Consider the following 8,910-nt stretch of genomic DNA (forward strand, 5'->3'; position numbering starts at 1 on the left):
TGATCAGTTCAAGTGGCCTCAGGTAATCAATAGAGGTCTGAGGTTTCCTATATGCCTCGGGGGAGAGAGATTTTATTATTCTCTGGGAATAAGGGAAAAGATTCATTTAAAACATTTTTTAAACCAAATACTTGTGTAATTAAAGCATTTTAATAAAAATTTCACACAAAGACCATCAAAAGGTCAAGATTAGAGTGTGTAAGCAACTATCTTATCCAGGATGTTTTTTTCTGTTGAGGCAGCTTGGAGCTCACTGAGAAATTACAGAGTTAAATAATTATTCTGTGCCTTCCTGATTAGGAACAGTCTGCTCTCTGCAGTTTGATTAGTCTCACTGGTAGCTACGGGATTACAGCTTATTAAAACTGACAGTGCTGTGTAGGGCAGGGAGCCAGGAAGGTCAAACTTACACGCTGAGCCAGCCACCAGCAAGGCTCTGCCTTTACCTGAAGGTTTGGTGTAATTGGCATTCATTTTAATATTCTTTTTCATTTCCTTCCTTTTTCTCAACTTTCAGGTTTCTTCCTCATTTTACACCTTTTCTCTCTCTTTTTCCTCATGAGAATCCCTGACTTATGACCACATAACTCAAATAACAGTGGGCAGAGAAGGACAAAGCAAGCCCAGTGTAAGCCCTGTGAATTAGGGTAACCATACATCTTCATTGCCCACAACAAACCTGGTTTATGTCTGTGGTCCAGGCATAATTACTAATAGCACCCTGTCTTACTCTCAAAAGTGCCCTAGTGTGGACAACAAGTTATATAGTCACCCTAGTGTGAGTGGTAGAGGTGGTCACACTAGAGAGCAGGTGCCCCTTCTCAATGGGACAGCTGCTACTCACCTCTCGCTAATTGCCACTGTGGGTCCAGTGCTGTCAGATCTCCCAGTCTCTCAGAGAAGCCAACAGTCTGGATTTTCAGGTGAAATCTTACAATTTTTAAATACTGGATCAATTTTTTAAAAATATTCTGCTAGCCAAACGGAATCTAGCTGTGCCTAGTTTTTGCAGCCTTTGGTTTAGAATCTGGATGGAAGGCTTTGGCATCTCTAGCATTTGAAAATTTCTCAATGGCTCATCAGAATATACAGAAAAAGCACCTATAGTTTCTAGGTCCTGCAGCTGGTTACAGGGTCCCACATTAAGCGATCCCCATGTTGTCCCAACTCCACGGTGTGAGCAGATATCTCTCAGAACCATTCTACATCTGCCCGAAGGGAAGGTGCAACTCATCTCGTTCAACATCTCTTACGGATGAGAACTGCTAGGCCTGGTGAAGAAAGACTAGCAGTCGCTGTGTCTTGCTTCTTAAGGAGTTTAAACAGACACGTATTTCTTTGCAGTTACCACTTCGGCTCTCCTACATCTTACCCTATTGTTACCGCACCAGGTCCATTTTTGCCTGCTGCCCAGAAAGCCAAACACTAAGATGACAAGATTGCAGCAGAGAGAGAGGGTTTAATAATCACAAGGCAGCCAAGTGAGGAAACGGGAGAATGAATCTCAAATCCGCTTCCCCGAAATAGGGGCTCAGGGATATTTATGGGGTAGGGGGCAAGTCGGTCTGAAATGATTGGAGGTGAGGAGAGATGAGGTAATTGATGATCTCTGCAAATGTTGTCAGACTTCATGCCTCTTCGTAGGATGCATGTTCACAGAATGATGGCGTTAGCATCCCCTGAGGTTGGGGTTTTAACCTCTTGACGTCAAAATGTCGCTTATTGGACATATGTCTGTGTGGGCCCAGTTGACGGGTTGGTGGTCTCAACCGGGCTAAAGTGGGCAAGGGGTTCCAACTCCTGAAAAAATAGCTCAAACACCCATTACCATGGTGACCCAGGCTTCCAGGGAGATGTCATCTGTAGGAACCCCGTGAGAGTCAGATAGCATATTGCCTAAATAGCACAGTTAACAATGGGTAAGTTTAGCATGTAGATTTAAGTCTTCACCTTCCATTCTGATAAGTTTCTAGGTAAGGCCATCGCCACCCCCCACCCTTCCTGGTACAGGGAAGAAGACACTTTTAAAAATGGAGATTTCCTTTACAAATGTAAATGTCTCTTACAAAGGGTAATCAGAAGCAAGACAGGTCTTAGCAAGGACCCTCCCAGATACCTGGAGATGTCCATGGTGATGGCCTGTTCTGGGGGCAGGCCTCCCAACCCAAGCACTTTTGGTCAGTTAGTGGGGGTGGGGATCAAAGTGTCTTTCAGGCAGAGACATATTTTAAGGTGGCCAATTTCTATCCCCCAAAGTTACTAACTGCTTAATCATCAATGGCTAACTGTTTGCTGGTTTCACTATTGTCTGCTGGGCTGTGCCCTTCCAGGGTCAGCAGCGATTTCCCAGTACTCACTTTCCAGTGATCCATTCTGACTCACTAAACCAGTTGGTACAAGGACATAAGGGCTCCCATTGCACCCTGCAGCACTAACAGCTATAGTCCTGGCTGACACCTTGAGAGCCCAATTACTGTTTGTCAAGCGAACGAACATTGTCAGAGCAGTTGAGGCATTATCTTCAGATTTTAGCCAGCTGAGCACTGGTTAGAAGTGACTTGCACAGCAATATGGGGTAGGACCTCGGCTGAACATCTTGTCAGTGGTGATTTTATCTCACTTTATGCTGGGCAAGCTCCCAGTGACCTGACATTTTTTTCTTCTTTTACTCGGTTCTGCTTTCTACCATTAACATCTTCTAGTGCTGGCCTCAAAGCAATTTCCCCTGCTCTGATGAGAGGAACTCAGAGTGAACTTTTCTTTTGTCCTCATTCCCCCAATCCACTTGGAGACCAGGCTGAAGTTGCCAAGGAGTTCAAACGGGCTGTGCTTCCACCAGTATGATTCAGAGGGATCAGCACGTCCTCTCGGCACACTCTCCCTAATGGTCGCCTCTTTCCCTGAACTGCTGTCCCCTGCTGTCTGCTCCTTTGTCTGAGAAACACATTTTCTCTTATTATCACCTTGTTCCCTGCCTGTTTCGGATGGCTTCGGCTTGCCTCTTAACAAAATCAAGATGTTGCTATTAATGGTCGTCTCTTTCTTAACAGCTTAGAGTCACTTCCTTTTATTTAGTCCTTTCCCCTTCCTTCCCAAACCACGTAATCATCTCTGCTTCAAATACACGTTTCATAACCACTTCATAACTACTGCTCTATAGTTGCTATCAATAAGGCACAAGAGGACAGAGATAAAAGTTAGGAGAGAGAAACTGAAAGGTGTGGGAATGAGGGATACTCCAATAACTGAGAGACGGGGCAAGCATCTGTCTTCAGGACTCTTCTTTTATGAAGAAATTAGGTAAAATGAGCCCTCAAGACTGAACATTACAAGCCCAGTGGTCTGGTGAAGCTTTCCTCTAATTTTCACAGATGGAATGGGAAGATGGTCTCCCCTCTGAGAATCTATTTTCCTTCTAAATAATTAAAATATGGCTTAGAATCATCAGAGTTTCATTTATGTTAGTCACAGGTTCCTTCATAGAATCCAATTACATGATAGGTATATTTCAAATCACACCTCTAAAAAGCTAAAATATTGATCCACATTTTCCATTTCCTACTTCTTTATTTATTTATTTTGGTTTAATAAACTTATATAACACTTCCATCACCATTCCATCCGAAGAAAATACAAACTATGCAAATATACTCATTCCTCACATAGTAATTATACATCAAAAGAGAAGAGAGTGACAGAATATGTTCAATTTTTTTTTTTTTTTACCCTGCATCTGATTTTGGTTAGACTCTCCAATTTCATGTTGTTTGAATAGAAAAGTCACTTTCAGTCATGTTGAAAAAGTTAATCCAACTTTACTTTTCCACTTGAACTTTCAGTTATTACCACAAATCCAACATAACAAAAACCAGATTTATTATCTATCTTCAGTCAAACTAGTTCTCCACTTCAACTTCCTTGCCTTTATCAGTGGTGCTTGTCTTCCAGTCAATCCAACTGGAAAACTTATTCTTTGGATGGATGAAGTAACTCATAGAAGGGATGGGCATAAGATATTTCAAGAGAGATCAACAAGACTTGATGACTAGCTCGGAGGATGCAGTTGAAGCATGACTGAAGGAAGATTACCACCCATCCTGTCCTCATCCCCTTCTTGTCCTCTCCTACACCTCTCTTACTCCTTTAGTTTTCCCATTCACTGCTTTTAGGCTAAGCTGTCGTAAATATTATCTTCACTGGGATACTCCTTGACTAAAAACCTTCAATGGCTCCCCAATGCCATCCAGAGCAAGGCTAACCTGGCTAATGAATTTCTATGCCTCCTGTCATAATCTGACCCTATCCAATCACCATGGGCTTTTCCACTTTTTTACAATGGTCATATTCTAATCCTACCACTCTTCAAGGTCCAAATCGTCCATAAAAGCCTACTTTTCTAGAACCCTAGACTCTCAAGATTGGAAGAGAAGGGGCTTCGATTCTGGCTTCCCTTGTTCATAAAGGCATCAACAACCAGTGCTCTAGGCATTTGGTTTGCTCAGCCCTTCAATTCTGTAAGCCTCATCTCCCAACCACACTGCAGCTCTGTGAGGGAAGGATAATTCCTCAATATTTTCCCATTTTGCACCCCCTACTCCTGCCCCAGCTTGCAACGTATGTGTCCACTGAAATAAAGAGGGACTGTGTGACTAGCTTTCTTCCCATCACATGCCTATAGTATGCTCTCTGCTATCTTTAACATACCACTTGTCTCATTCCTCTTGTCATTATAATTTGTTTAATAATATCTATGCTTTAGCACGTTACCTTTTACTGCTCTTGGCAAACCTCTGAAGTTGATATTCTCTCATTTACAGAGAAGAAACTGAGGCTCAGAGAGGTTAAGTGACTTGCTCAAGGACACAAAGTAGGAGATGCAGGATTTGAACTGGGTGCTACAACTCTGAAGCCCAGGATTTTACAGTTTCGCTCCCTGACCTCCCTAAATTGTGTTTTTCTCATACAGAACAGCTGCTCTCCTTCAAGGACAAAGGCTGGAGATAGGTGGAGGCCTGTGCCCAACAAAATTTCCTTGTGTGAGCACCTCTCTTGGTTACCCTACCGGCCACCCCCATAATTACTCCCTGGTACTCTAGGACTGGTAAGTCAGGATGACTTAGTAACTGTTTTCTTTTCCCTTTTTGGTCCCAGAAATCTGCAGCTGTATTTTAATGAAGAGAAGGCTGAGGAGTGACCCAGAGATGGTAATTTTGTTTTGGTCAAAGACTCATACATTTACATATAAATGAAAAGCAAAAGGACATTTAAATTGTAGAAAGGGGAAAAGAAATTAGCTTAGCCTTTCTCCTTATCAGAAAGAGGATTCTTTGGTGACACAGAGAATATAATTTTAGAGCCAGGAGGAATGTTACAGATCATTTATCCAACCCCGTCATTTTATAGAGGCGGATGGAACCCAGGCTCAGACAGAGAGCGTGACTAACCCATGGTCCAACAGGAAATGAGAGCCAAGGCTGGAACAGGAGTGTATGCTTCCTTTCTCGGCCCCAGCCCTTCTCCACATCCTTATCTTATGTTCTGCCTCCATGCAGCCTCAGTACTCTAAAGCAGCTCCTATGTTATATACTAGGTGCATGTGATGGTTAATTTTGTTTGTCACCTTGACTGGGTAAGTGATGCCCAGATAGCTGGTAAAACATTATTTCTGTGCTTGTCTGTGAGGGTGTTTTGGGAAGAGATTAGCATTTGAATCAGTAGACTGAGTATAGAAGATGCCCTCACCAATGTGGTGGGCATCATCCAATCCCTTGAGGGCCTGAGTAGAACGAGAATGTGGAGGAAGGATGAATTTGCTCCCTTGCCTGAGTTGGGACATCCATCTTCTCCTGTCCCCTGGACATCAATGATCTTGGTCCTTGGGCCTTCGGACTTGGATTGGAACTTACACTATTGGCTCCCCTGGTTCTCAGGACTTTGGGTTTGGACTTGAACTATACCTCCAGTTTCTCTGGGCCTCCAGCTTGCAGATGGCAGATCAGATCGTGGGACTTCTCGGCCTCCATAATCTTGTGAGTCAATTCCTATAATGAATCTCTCCTACCCATATCTATCATCTATCTATCTACCTATCTACCTACCTATCTATCTATCTATCTATCTATCTATCTATCTATCTATCTATCTATCTATCTATCCATCCATCTATCTATCCATCTCTATCTATCTATCATCATCTATCTATCTATAGCCTATTGGTTCTGCTTCTCTGGAGAACCCAGACAGACATTATTTTACCACTCTGGCAGTGGCTATAGTCTCCCTATCTGCTGGGATAATAATGATTCTTGAACACAGAAGTCCTTCTGTTTGTAGATACATTTTTAGGATGCTTCATTGACCTCATTATGACTGTGGGCATCATGGGAGTTGGCAAAGACGTCTCAAGCCCAGTTCAGAAAGATCATGTAGACCAAGCCCTTTCCAATATATTAAGCCATTTATAATCCCCTCTCTGGCCTATGCCCCTCCCATAATTATAAAGGGCCCCACTGCTTTTTGTGGGTTGCTGGTTTGTATCAGGAGAGGGGAAGGAGTGAGCAATGGTTTTTGTCTTCTAGGGCTCCATCAGGTGATTCTATCTTTTTAACTTGGGTCCTTGATGGTCTATGGAATTCAGTCCAACCATTCAGTACATAAAAACCAACATCTTGATTAGGCACTTCCCATATTTTGGCACCAGGGATGTTGCTCCTTCACATACATCCTCCTCATCCTAATTCTCGCCAATACCTAGTATTCATTCATTCATCCAGTCAAGAAAAACTTATCCACATCCAACTAAGTGTCAGGCACACTCGACACTTGGGATTCAATGACAAACATCCCACAGAGAACACCTGCCTTCTTGGAACTAATAGACCAGGAACGAGCTCCAAAATTTCATATATATTCTACAGTTAGAAAGCTTCACTTTGCTCATATAATCTATCAAATCATATCCTAGCCACAAAAGAAGACTATTAAACTGTTCTAATAGATAAGAGAATATGGAAAATCCCTAGATGACAATATCTTTAAGGAAAATCAAAATGTTAGAGCTTTTTACCATTAATTATCGAAGGAATAGAACTGCAGGCCAAACCAATGAGCTGAGTCTGCCTCTTAGCTGGCAGCCTGGATCAGCTCACACTGATTCAGTTTGAGTGGTCTTCATTTTAAGGTTCCCAACGAATCTGTAATCCCTCAAAAAAGTATAATTGTTCCCATTTTATATTTGAGGAAACAGGCCAGGAGCAATCGAATAACTGCTAACAATTACCTTGATTTCAGGAAAATCTGGTTGTGGAGCCTGAGCTATTGTTTCTGTCCTCACTGCCTTCTCACTCACTGGCACTGGGCCCAGGGGAAGGCACTGCAATGGAGGTCAAGACAATACAACCTGTCTACTCTTAATAAATGTGTTTCTACAGAGCCGTGCCACTGATTTCTTTAAGCAGAATTTTGAAAAAAGTGATTTAATCTTGATGTCTAAGAAGATAACCATGGGAGTAGAGACCTTTTCTAATGACTCTGCAATTACTTAAAACCTTTTTGGAGCAATATTTGGAAATAGAGTTTGGGAAAGGAGTTCAGACTGAAAAGCACATTCAGTTGAGTATTCATAGATAGCATTGTATATGTGCTTTACACTTTAGAAAATAATGAAAGGTCATTTAAATCCATATCTCATGAGAAGGTCAAGCTAACCAATTCAGGTTATGATTTTTTAAAAGGGCGTGGGTATATGGGTTACAGTGGCTGATACCGGTTTTCTTGTGTGATTTTGAAGTCAAGAACAAGATCCTAGCTACAAAGCCACAGTTGGAGTGTTCATTTGTAGATTAAAAAATTAAAGGAGTTGCTGTTTCATACTATTAACCTGTTTGGATGTTCAGTCATTTTTCTTGACGGATGATTTCCATCAATCTATTGCTTGCTTCTATGTCCCACCTTTGTTGGCTGCTGGAGATTCAAAGGTGAAAATGTCAGTTTTTACTTTTGAAATCACAGCTTAGTGGAGAAAATAAAAACTTCCTTGAAAAAGAGCACAGTAATCACTTTGCTAGTGGGATCTACAAAGTGCTGTGGTGTGAAAGTGTGAAAGTTTTTCTCACCATGTTTTCTGAACCAAAATAAGAACATGTAGTTTGACGCATGTGAATCTACTTATGGGGGCAATAGGAGAAATAGTTGTCTTGGTAATTTTAAAAAGGACGTGTAGACTTTCACCAAGGGAAGAATATTCCAGGCCACCAATGAAGTGGTCTGAGAATTCCTCCCAGATTTGCCTTTCCACAACGGCATGTTGCCTCTGCTTGTTCTTCCAATAGTCATCACTCACTCACCCAATCATAATTTGCTGACCGACTAGGCAGGCAATGTAAGTGAGACAAAAGGAAGGAGCATTGCCTCCTTTGATCAAACAAAACCCAGAACCTCCAAAGTTGAGCACTGGAAGGAAGATGATGTTCCTTGTAGGGGTGGTTAACTGACTCTAGTAGCTGCAGTATTCTCCCTCTGAGACTTAGCTACCCTATGGAGACTTCATATTTGAGTTAGTGCTGTCTCCATCATGCAAACTTCTCCTGGAGGAACACACTGGCTTAAGCTGGATTTGAAACATTTGTTTCCTTCCTGGAGAGCAGTTGAAATTTCTTCATTTTTTTTTTTTTTTCACATAGTGGAGCAGATTTAGACCCACAATCTTTTTTTTTCTTCAGCATTGGGGGTGATGTAGGATGGCAGAGGGAACATGGGGGAGATACTGCCCACAATTGAGTGTCTGCTTCAAAGCCAGGGGAGGTGTTTTGGCCACTATTATAACCTCTCCTGGAGTTCGAAGTGATTGACGTAATAACTGCTAATCCTAAATCCATTATCTCCTTTGCAATGAGTTCAATAAACGCGACC

This window comes from Ceratotherium simum, chromosome 15 (genome assembly GCF_057802395.1).
Source record: "Ceratotherium simum simum isolate JZ-2026a chromosome 15, ASM5780239v1, whole genome shotgun sequence".
Classification (NCBI taxonomy): domain Eukaryota; kingdom Metazoa; phylum Chordata; class Mammalia; order Perissodactyla; family Rhinocerotidae; genus Ceratotherium; species Ceratotherium simum.